General features: G+C 40.4%; 1 pseudogene; it reads left to right on the plus strand.

Annotated features, from left to right (window-relative positions):
• The first annotated feature begins 10,548 nt into the window (after nt 1–10,548).
• On the plus strand, nt 10,549–11,676 carry LOC100661693 (olfactory receptor 7D4-like; annotated as a pseudogene).
• The last annotated feature ends 350 nt before the right edge of the window (nt 11,677–12,026 follow it).

Below are 12,026 nucleotides of genomic sequence, written 5' to 3' on the forward strand. Positions count from 1 at the left end.
TCGGGTTTCTCTTCATCATTTTTGGTAATGTTTTGTATTCTGTTTATGCCCTGTATTAGCGCTCCTAGGGTAGATCCTATTTTTTCTTCCAAGATTTTTATCGTTTTAGTCTTTATGTTTAGGTCTTTGATCCACTTGGAGTTAGTTTTTGTGCATGGTGTGAGGTATGGGTCCTGTTTCATTCTTTTGCAAATGGATATCCAGGTATGCCAGCACCATTTGTTAAAAAGACTATTATTTCCCCAATTGACTGACACTGGTCCTTTGTCAAATATCAGCTGCTCATACGTGGATGGATTTATATCTGGATTCTCAATTCTGTTCCATTGGTCTATGTGCCTGTTGTTGTACCAGTACCAGGCTGTTTTGACTACTGTAGCTATATAATAGGTTCTGAAATCAGGTAGGGTGAGGCCTCCCACTTTCTTCTTCTTTTTCAGTAATGTTTTGCTTATCCGGGGATTCTTTCCTTTCCATATGAAATTAGTGATTTGTTTCTCTATTCCCTTAAAGTATGACATTGGTATTTGGATTGGAAGTGCGTTGTATGTATAAATGGCTTTTGGTAGAATAGACATTTTTACTATGTTGAGTCTTCCTATCCATGAGCAGGGTATGTTTTTCCATTTAAGCGTGTCCTTTTGAATTTCTTGTAGCAGAGTTTTATAGTTTTCTTTGTATAGGTCTTTTACATCCTTGGTAAGATTTATTCCTAAGTATTTTATCTTCTTGGGGGCTACTGTGAATGGTATTGATTTGGTTATTTCCTCTTCGGTGTTCTTTTTGTTGATGTAGAGGAATCCAAGTGATTTTTGTATGTTTATTTTATATCCTGAGACTCTTCCAAACTCTTCTATTAGTTTCAGTAGTTTTCTGGAGGATTTCTTAGGGTTTTCCATGTATACGATCATGTCATCTGCAAATAGTGATAGCTTTACTTCCTCCTTACCAATCTGAATACCCTTTATTTCTTTGTCTAGCCTAATTGCCCTGGCTAGGACTTCAAGTACGATGTTGAATAAGAGCGGTGATAAAGGGCATCCTTGTCTGGTTCCCATTCTCAAGGGAAATGCTTTCAGGTTCTCTCCATTTAGAGTGATATTGGCCGTTGGCTTTGCATATATGCCCTTTATTATGTTGAGGAATTTTCCTTCAATTCCTATTTTGGTGAGAGTTTTTATCATAAATGGGTGTTGGACTTTGTCAAATGCCTTTTCTGCATCAATTGATAAGATCATGTGGTTTTTGTCTTTTGTTTTATTTATGTGATGGATTACATTAATGGTTTTTCTGATATTAAACCAGCCTTGCATACCTGGTATAAATCCCACTTGATCAGGGTGAATTATTTTTTTGATGTGTTGTTGGATTCTATTGGCTAGAATTTTATTAAGGATTTTTGCATCTATGTTCATGAGGGATATAGGTCTAAAATTTTCTTTTTTTGTAATGTCTTTACCTGGTTTTGGTATCAGGGAGATGGTAGCTTCATAGAATGAGTTGGATAGTATTCCGTCTTTTTCTATACTTTGAAATACCTTCAATAGTAATGGTGTTAAGTCTTCTCTGAAGGTTTGGTAGAACTCTGCAGTGAAGCCATCTGGGCCAGGACTTTTTTTTGTTGGGAGTTTTTTGATTACCATTTCAATCTCTTTTTTTGTTATGGGTCTATTTAGTTGTTCTACTTCTGTATGTGTTAGTTTAGGTAAGTAGTGTTGTTCCAAGAATTTATCCATTTCTTCTAGGTTGTCAAATTTGTTAGAGTACAATTTTATGTAGTAATCTGATATGATTCTTTTGATTTCATTTGGTTCTGTTGTGATGTGGTCCTTCTCGTTTCTTATTCGGGTTATTTGTTTCCTTTCCTGTTTTTCTTTAGTCAGTCTAGCCAATGGTTTATCAATTTTGTTAATTTTTTCAAAGAACCAGCTTTTGGCTTTGTTAATTCTTTCAATTGTTTTTCTGTTCTCTAATTCATTTAGTTCAGCTCTCATTTTTATTATTTGTTTTCTTCGGGTGCCTGATGGATTCTTTTGTTGCTCACTTTCTATTTGCTCAAGTTGTCGGGACAGTTCTCTGATTTTGGCTCTTTCTTCTTTTTGTATGTGTGCATTTATCGATATAAATTGGCCTCTGAGCACTGCTTTTGCTGTGTCCCAGAGGTTTTGATAGGAAGTATTTTCATTCTCGTTGCTTTCTAAGAATTTCCTTATTCCCTCCTTGATGTCTTCTATAACCCAGTCTTTTTTCAGGAGGGTATTGTTCATTTTCCAAGTATTTGATTTCTTTTCCCTAGTTTTTCTGTTATTGATTTCTAGCTTCATTGCCTTGTGGTCTGAGAAGATGCTTTGTAATATTTCGATGTTTTGGATTCTGCAAAGATTTGTTTTATGCCCTAATATGTGGTCTATTCTAGAGAATGTTCCATGTGCGCTAGAAAAAAAAGTATATTTTGCAGCAGTTGGGTGGAGAGTTCTGTATAAGTCAATGAGGTCAAGTTGGTTGATTGTTGTAAGTAGGTCTTCCGTGTCTCTATTGAGCTTCTTACTGGATGTCCTGTCCTTCTCCGAAAGTGGTGTGTTGAAGTCTCCTACTATATATGTGGAGGTGTCTATCTCACTTTTCAATTCTGTTAAAATTTGATTTATGTATCTTGCAGCCCTGTCATTAGGTGCGTAAATATTTAATATGGTTATGTCTTCCTGATCAATTGTCCCTTTTATCATTATATAGTGTCCTTCTTTATCCTTTGTGGCGGATTTAAGTCTAAAGTCTATTTTGTCAGAAATTAATATTGCTACTCCTCTTCTTTTTTGCTTATTGTTTGCTTGATATATTTTTTTCCATCCTTTGAGTTTTAGTTTGTTTGTGTCTCTAAGTCTAAGGTGTGTCTCTTGTAGGCAGCATATAGATGGATCGTGTTTTTTTATCCAGTCCGTGACTCTCTGTCTCTTTATTGGTGCATTTAGTCCATTTACATTCAGCGTAATTATAGATAAGTAAGTTTTTAGTGCTGTCATTTTGATGCCTTTTTATGTGTGTTGTTGGCCATTTCATTTTTCCACATGCTTTTTTGTGCTGAGACGTTTTTCTTAGTAGCTTGTGAGATCCTCATTTTCATAATGTTTAACTTTGTGTTTATTGAGTCGTTACGTTTTTCTTGGCTTTTTTCTTGAGTTATGGAATTGATATTCCTTTTTGTGGTTACCTTTTTATTTACCTCTATTTTTCTAAGTAAAAACCTAACTTGTATCCTTCTATTTCGCCTTGTATCACTCTCCATCTGGCAGTTCAATGCCTCCTATATTTAGTCCCTCTTTTTGATTATTTTGATCGTTTAGCTATTGATTTCCATGATTTCCTGTTGTGTGTATTATTTTGTTTATTTATTTATTTTTTAGAATTAGTCTTAATTTGTTTGTTTTTGTGCTTTCCCTGTTTGAGTTGCGTTGATATCAGGACGTTCTGTTTTGTGACCTTGTATTGTGCTGGTACCTGATATTATTGGTCATCAGGCCAAACAATCTCCTTTAGCATTTCTTGCAGTCTTGGTTTAGTTTTTGCAAATTCTCTAAACTTGTGTTTATCTGTAAATATCTTAATTTCTCCTTCATATTTCAGAGAGAGTTTTGCTGGATATATGATCCTTGGTTGGCAGTTTTTCTCGTTTAGTGCTCTGTATATGTCGTCCCATTCCCTTCTTGCCTGCATGGTTTCTGCTGAGTAGTCTGAACTTATTCTTATTGATTCTCCCTTGAAGGAAACCTTTCTTTTCTCCCTGGCTGCTTTTAAAATTTTCTGTTTGTCTTTGGTTTTGGCAAGTTTGACGATGATATGTCTTGGTGTTTTTCTTTTTGGATCAATCTTAAATGGGGTTCGATGAGCATCTTGGATAGATATCCTTTCTTCTTTCATGATGTCAGGGAAGTTTTGTGTCAGGAGTTCTTCAACTATTTTCTCTGTGTTTTCTGTCCCCCCTCCCTGTTCTGGGACTCCAATCACTCGCAAGTTATCCTTCTTGATAGAGTCCCACATGATTCTTAGGGTTTCTTCATTTTTTTTAATTCTTTTATCTGATTTTTTTCCAGCTATGTTGGTGTTGTTTCCCTGGTCCTCCAGAAGTCCCAGTCTACATTCTAATTGCTCGAGTCTGCTCCTCTGACTTTCTATTGCATTGTCAAATTCTGTAATTTTATTGTTAATCTTTTGGATTTCTACATGCTGTCTCTCTATGGATTCTTGCAACTTGTTAATTTTTCCACTATGTTCTTGAATAATCTTTTTGAGTTCTTCAACAGTTTTATCAGTGTGTTCCTTGGCTTTTTCTGCAGTTATCCTAATTTCATTTGTGATATCTTTAAGCATTCTGTAAATTAGTTTTTTATATTCTGTATCTGATAATTCCAGGATTGTATCTTCATTTGGGAAAGATTTTGATTCTTTTGTTTGGGGGGTTGGAGAAGCTGTCATGGTCTGTTTCTTTATGTGGTTTGATATGGACTGCTGTCTCCGAGCCATCACTGGGAAACTAGATTTTCCAAGTAGTCAGCTAAAAAAAAATGCAGTCAGATCCCTATCTGAATTCTCTCTCTGGCTCCGGGTATTCGGATGTTAATGGGGTCGCCTGGGGAGGGTGGGGGAGGGATCTGAGAGCTAGGAGTGTAGCACCACAGAATATAGAGCTGAACACCACGTTCACGCTCCGCCCCCGTTCGCCAAAATCCGGGCTGGACGGGTCCCTGGCTAGGACACTGCTTTCCTTGCTCGGAAACCAGTCCCTTCCTCCTGGGGACTTCCTCCGGTGCGCGGCACCGCTCGTGGGCACTGGGTGGGCGTTTCCCGCACGAACGGGTGGGCCCGCCCCCAGGGTCTATTCAGGCGATTATAATTAGATCCCGCGGTCACGCCCCGCCTGTGCGCACGCCCAAATCCCAGCGGGATGACTTCCGGGTTGAGACGCTGCTTTCCCTGTTCGGGAACCAGTCACTTCCTCCCCGGGACTTCTCCTTCCGGAGCGCCACACCTCTCGCGCGAACTGGGTTGGCGTCACCTGCACGGCCAGGTGGGCCCGCCCCCTGGGTCAATTCAGGGCAATAAAAATGGACTCCGTGCTCACGCCCCGCTCGTGCGCGCGCCCAAGCCCCGGCAGGACGGAACCCCGTCTGGGACGCTACTTTCTGCGCTTCGGGACCAATCAGTTCCTCCGCACGGCCAGGTGGGCCCGCCCCCTGGGTCAATTCAGGGCAATAAAAATGGACTCCGTGCTCACGGCCCGCTCTTGCGCGCGCCCAAGCCCCAGCAGGGCGGCACTCTGGGACGCTACTTTCTGCGCTTTGGGACCAATCAGTTCCTCCCGGGGACTTCTCCTTCCAGTGTGCCACACCTCTCGCGCAAACTGGGAGGGCGTCACTCGCACGACCAGGTGGTCCCGCCCTCTGGGTCAATTCAGGGTAATAAAAATGGACCCCGCGCTCATGCCCCGCCCGCGCGCGCGCGCGCATGCCCAGATCGCAGCGGAATGGCTCCCCGTCTGGGATGCTGCTTTCCCTGTTTTGAGACCAGACACCTCCGGGGATTTCTCCCTCTGGTGTGCCGTGCCACACGCGCGGACTGGGTGCGCGTCCTCCCGCACGAACGCGTGGGCCCCGCCCTGGGGTCACTCCAGGGAAACACAGCTGACCCCCCCCCCCCGCGCGCGCCCCGTCGGCTTCTCGCCTAACTCCCGGCGGACGGCACGGCACCCCAGCTGGGACGCTGTTCTCCCCCCTCTCAGATCAGTCACTGCCTCCCGGGTGTTTCCATTTCTTTTTTGACGGTTTCCAATTTTCCTTGATTTGTACTTTGGACATTCCAGGTTCTGTTTGCAGCTGTTTCTTCTCATTTTGAGTCATGTCACATCAGCAAATGAAGGTCCCAAAAGCTTGGTTCCATCTACGTCATTAACGTCGACTCTACTCTGAGGAGATAGCTCTTCCCCTGTTGTCTTTTAAGCGCCTTCCAACATGAGAGACTCAACTTCTGGTGCTGTATCAGACAAAGTTCCGCAGCTACTCAAAAGGTTTTCAGTGGCTACTTCTTTTCAGAAGTAGACTGTGGGGCCCTTCTTCCTAGTCTCTCTTAGTCTGGAAGCTCAGCTGAAACTTATCTGCCATGGGTTACCCTGCTGGCATTTGAAAACTGACAGCATTGCTTCCAGCATCACAGTAACAAGCAAGTTCCCACAGCATGACAAACTGACAGACACTTGTGGGTTAATAATGATAGAAATAATAAAAAAGATAAAATAACAGAGTTGGTGAGGATGTGTAGATATTTCTGGTGGCAATATAAAGTGGAAGTAGGACTCTCTTTATGTGTCGGGGCCAGAGCTGAGGAAATCTGAACACAAACTCCCCAGGTGGATCACTGGGAGTGATGTTATGTTAGGCCATTTATACTTCCACCCCTTGTTTTCTGGAGCCAGGTATTCTACATGTTGGGAACACGGAACATTACGATTGTCATCAATTTACAGCATATACTAAATCAAATCCCACCTTGGTGACATCAGGTCGATTCCAACTCTTAGTGACACTATAGGACACAGTAGAAAGGTCCCATAGGGTTTCCGAGGCTGTAATGTTTACAGAAGCAGACTGACACATTTTTTTCTGCAGAGTGGCTGAAGGGTTCAAATCACCAACCTTTTGATTAGCAGCTGCTCTGTTATCAACTGTACCACCAGGGCTTCTTCAGTGTATACACCATCCTGAAAATTAGGTAGTCATAACTGCCTATGTATTCAAATGTGGCACTATATATGATGATTATCTTTAAAATTAATCACTTTCCCATACTACCACTATTTTTTTTTTTTAATTCTCCTGAACTCCATATTGACTGTAGGCTATGCTTTATCTCTCTCCTTCCCTTTCCTTACAAGCTTTTGCAAAATAGGTCTTTACCTGCCACCTACATTTCTTCAAGACTCAATCAGTCTTCAAGCACCCCGCCTGAATTATTTCTGTCCCTGCCCCTTTATTTAGAGAGCCAGGAAATAAATGGAGCCCTCTCTAAGACCAACGAAGTTTTCATGTCACTAAGCGCATGTCAAGGGATATTTTTCAGTCCTTGTCTTATCAGTTCTTTAAGAGCATTAAAACAGTCGACCAACTTGCTTTTCTTCAGATAGAATCTGTTTGCCTCCATAACCTTGAGGACACCGAGTGTTCCATAAATCACCAAATGTTCTTTAGGGCAAACACTTCCCAAGGCGGGATTTCACTCGAAGAAAGAAGGTTCCTAGTATTGGTTCCTTGTAGCAGTTAACTTTCGTTAAGGGACAGCTTGTTTCTTTAAAATGAAACTAAAGATAGAGAAATTTCTCTCTGGAGGAAATAAATCCATCTCACAAACCCCTCACCTGACGCTGCTGCCTACAAAGAGACAAAATTGGCAGAAAAATTTTCATTTTATGTTTTTTGAGATTGGCTGTTAACCCAAAGGTCCAATCCACGAGCTGCTCCTTGGAAGCCCTCTGATGCAATATCACTCTGTCCTGTAAGGTCGCTAGGAGTCCGAATCGGCTTGAAGGCAATGTTTTGTTTTGTTTTGTTTTGTTTTGTACCCATGGGAGGTGAATTGTTTGGAGAGTGAAAGGAGAATAGAACAAGTTATTTAATGAAGAGCTCTAAGATTCAACCTGGGAGACTCTGGAAACTTTAAACATGTCCTCATTGCACCTCACCCTGTAAATATTTGATCCCAGCCTTGGTGAAAACCAAATTGGGCTTCTCAGAGACAGACCATGGAGAAGAGAAACTTCTTCAGTGATAGCATCAGAAAGAGTTAGTGTGTCCCCTTCAGGGCTGGTGGAATAAGAAGGAAAAGAGGAAAAAAAGTGTGAGGCTCATCTCTCTGGTAAGGACACTGAAACCTTCCATACTTTGCTTAGGAATGTGAGCTCTCTGTACTTTGAATGCAGTTTAGTTTCCACTGTAGCCTGTCTTTTCCAGCTCTCATGTTTCTTCTTTGTCTTTCTGGAATCTAGAGCCTCTCTCCAAGAAGAGTTAGAAATGGCCATTGCTTGAATGTATAATTCTCGGAAGAAACTCTGATTCAACCAGCTATGACACTTTATCTTATCTCTCTCATCAAACATCACTTCTCCAATCTCTTTTATAAGTTATGGATTGCTGTTAGATTTCTTACATCCAGTAATTTATCCATTACCTACTCAAAGAAAATCTATTATAAGGGAGGTATTGTCTATTTTGTTCCAAATATGTTTCAGTTTTTCTGTATATTCCCTAAGTATTTTTGCTTAAATAAAAAGTTACTGGTTTCCTAATATTTCTTTAATACTCTGCCAACTTACTGATAGCACTTAAAAGTTCTATTTGTATGCTATTTCTCCTTAGTGTCTTCAATATCATCTACAAATAGTATAATTATTTGGAGTTTTAGTACTCAGACCCATTTCCTTTTCTCATCTTAAATAATAAAGGAGAATGATTAAGTGGGATTAGATTGCATTGTCTTATTCATGAATTTAGTAGAAATATTTTAGTGTTTTAATGTAGATTATCCTGTTGGCTGTGGTATTCAAACTGCCATTCCATATTGAGTTAAGGCAATGGTGAGCAAACAAATTTACAACCTCTGCCACAGGAGTAAACATAAAATTTCCCATGAAAGAGGCACATCCAGGAATAGTACTGGATGCTCTAATTGTGGGCCTCACAAGCTCTGTCCTTCCTACACTTCATCCTCTGCTCTCTATCTCACTGACCTCTTTAATCTCTTCCATTACCAAGCTCACTGCCCCACAGGGAATTAAGCCTTCTGTTTTTTCAATCTTTAGTGCTTGTCCTTTCCTTACGTTCTCTGACTTACAATCATCTACTCTTCTTCTGTCAGCGAAAAGTCCTGTTTCAGAGAAGCCTTTCAAATGCATATGCCCAGACTGTCTGTCCTCAGTGATTTTTTTCTCTTTTTAATTAATTTCCATTCTTTATGCATGAATAATACTGTTTTTCTTTTTTTGAAAATATAAACATTTATTTCCTAATCTAAGTTTGACTTTTAATTTTCCTTGGTATAATTTGCTCTATACAAGTGTTTAATATTTTAATCTAATCTATCCATTGTACACTTTGTAATAAACCCCACTGATTTTAGTGCAACACATCCTCTTTCAAGAGCATGTACACATGAGCACACACATGCTTTGCATTTGATTTTAATGGTTGTGTGCTTTTGTTTCCTCCCTTTATTTACAGAGTCCACATGGCCTTTCCTGTTTTTAGAAGAATCCATCTGGCAGGTGGTTTCTACAATAGGGAGCCATAGTGATCTTCCCTAATTGGAATTGCTGCATGGAGGCCAAAAGAGGTAACAGACTTGTGTTTATAATGATCACAATTCCATCCTTGATGGCTGCCCTAGTTTAAAGGGGATATTGATAAATGATAGATATGCAAGACAGATTTATTGTGACAATAAAAACAGAAAATCACAATTATCAAGTGTCTACTCTATCACAGGCACCATACTAGAAAAATGACATGCTTCATCTCATTTAATTCACTCATCAATCTCATTATGTAGGGAATACTTATAGCTCTCCTTGGAGAAGTGAGTTATCTACAGCTAAGAGTGATAAGTAACTTTCTCATGGTCACATAGGTAGTAAGTTGGTAGAGCCAAAATTCTATTCCAGGCAGTAAGATTCAAACACTCATTTTTGAAATCACAGCTTTATACTGTAGCTTGGGAGAATTATGTATCTAAAATATTGTCATAAAAGGAACATAATAATAATAATAGTTATTATTAGTTGGTAGTCCTTTTAGCACAGTGGTTAAGCGCTAAGCTGCTAATCGAAAGTTAGGCAGCTGGAACCCACCAGCCACTCTGTGGGAGAAAGATGAGGCACTCTTCTTCCATAAAGATAACAGCCTTGCAAACCCTATGGAGAAGTTGTACTCTGTCACATAGGGTTGCATTGCATTGGAATCGACTGAACGGCAGTGGTTTTTTTTTTTGGCATTATTAATTGAGATCATCCTGTTCACAAAGGCATTTATTTCTAAACCTCAAAAAGAAGGTAATAGTATTAACTTGATTTTTAAAACAGAAAAAAAAGGCACCAAGAGTTAACTGTCAAATCAGTAGGATGTGACAGGTCACATTTAAGACATGATTTTCAACTCAGATGATCTTTATTCCACTGACATAGAGCTACCAGAAAGAAGAGGGTATGGGGATTGTCACAGAAAGTACATACCTGAGAGTTTATACAGCATGTTTTCAATTAGCTTGGAACGGTCATGTCAAAGAAGAAATTGGTTTATGTGTATAGATTTAGGTAGGAAAATTAGGACTAGAGCAAGAAAACTAAAAAGAGAGAGATTTTTGCTAAAGTGTCTAAATAATTATATACATTTAAAATACAATAGTGCTACCTGTGACTGAGAGAGTCCCTGTCAGTGGAAGGATGCATATACAAAATACAGGAAGTGCTGTAAAGCTGATGAGTAGCTGAGAAGTTAGTTGGCTGTTCACTGAATGTTGTTTTTACTTTCTCCAGACTACACACTGGTTAAATGGAAGCAGGAAACCAAACAAAATTTTCAGAATTCTTCCTGATGGGCCTCTCAGAGGATTCTGAACTTCAGCCCCTCTTCTTTGGACTCTTCCTGTCCATGTACCTGGTCGCTGTACTTGGGAGCCTGTTCACCATTCTGGCTGTCAGCTCTGACACCCACCTCCATAGCCCCATGTACTTCTTCCTCTCCAACCTGTCCTTTGTTGACATCTGTTTCATCACCACCACGGTCCCAAAGATGCTGGTGAACATCCAGACACAGAGCAAAGTCATCTCCTATACAGGATGCCTCACTCAGGTGTATTTTTTCATAATTTTTTTCTGGACTGGACAATTTTCTCCTGTCCTTGATGGCTTATGACCGGTTTGTGGCCATCTGTCACCCCCTGCACTATACAGTCATCATGAAGCCCCAGCTTTGTGTCTTGTTGGTTTTGATGTCTTGGGCCATCATTTTCTGGGCCTCTCTGCTTCATATTCTACTGATAACACAGTTGAAATTCTGTATACGCACTGAAATTCCACATTTCTTCTGTGAACTGGCTCAGATTATCAAATTGGCCTGTTCTGATACCATCATCAATAACATCTTTTTATATGTGGCAACTGTCCTGCTGGGTGTGTTTCCCCTCTCAGGGGTCCTCTTCTCTTATTCTCAGATTGTCTATTCATTAATGAGCATGTCCTCTTCTGGGGGAAAATATAAGGCATTTTCAACCTGTGGGTCTCACCTCTCCGTGGTCGCCTTGTTCTATGGAACAGCCCTTGGGGTCTGCCTCAGTTCTACTGTGATCCGTGCTTCCCAGAGAAGCTCTATTGCCTCAGTGATGTAGACTGTGGTCACACCCATGCTGAACCCCTTCATATACAGCCTAAGGAATAAGGATATGAAGGGAGCCCTGGGAAGGATGCTTTGTAGAGCAGCCTCTTAACCATGATGATGGCCACTGGCCTCAGGGCTAAATGGAACTCATGGTCCGCAAAGCCAAATATCATGAATTTAAATATCCTGATTCTTTTTTCTTCCTCAAAAGACATGCGTCATTTCTTCCAATCTCAAAGCAACTATGATTTGCTTTCTACTTGCTATTTTACCACTTTTCCTCAACTCTTTCCTAAGTAAATCCTTTTAACTCTTCTTTCCTATATGCTGTCCATGATGTTTCTTCTTTGGTCAGCTTTCTTAGAGCCATTCCTGAAAATTCTAGGCTTAGATTTGCTTCATTAATCTTGTTTTGAGCAGGCGTGATTTCCCCAAGGGTTAATCTCCCAAACCTTGAGTCTTTCACCTTAATTTGGTTATGTGTGTGTTTTTCCCTGAAAGAAATAAAATTAAAATCATACAACAGGCATAACCAACTGCTTGTCACATCTGGACTGTGCTTATTGCTTTACACGTATGATTTTACCTAACCATGACAATATTTCTTCAAGATAT

This window comes from Loxodonta africana, chromosome 3, assembly GCF_030014295.1.
Source record: "Loxodonta africana isolate mLoxAfr1 chromosome 3, mLoxAfr1.hap2, whole genome shotgun sequence".
Lineage (NCBI taxonomy): Eukaryota > Metazoa > Chordata > Mammalia > Proboscidea > Elephantidae > Loxodonta > Loxodonta africana.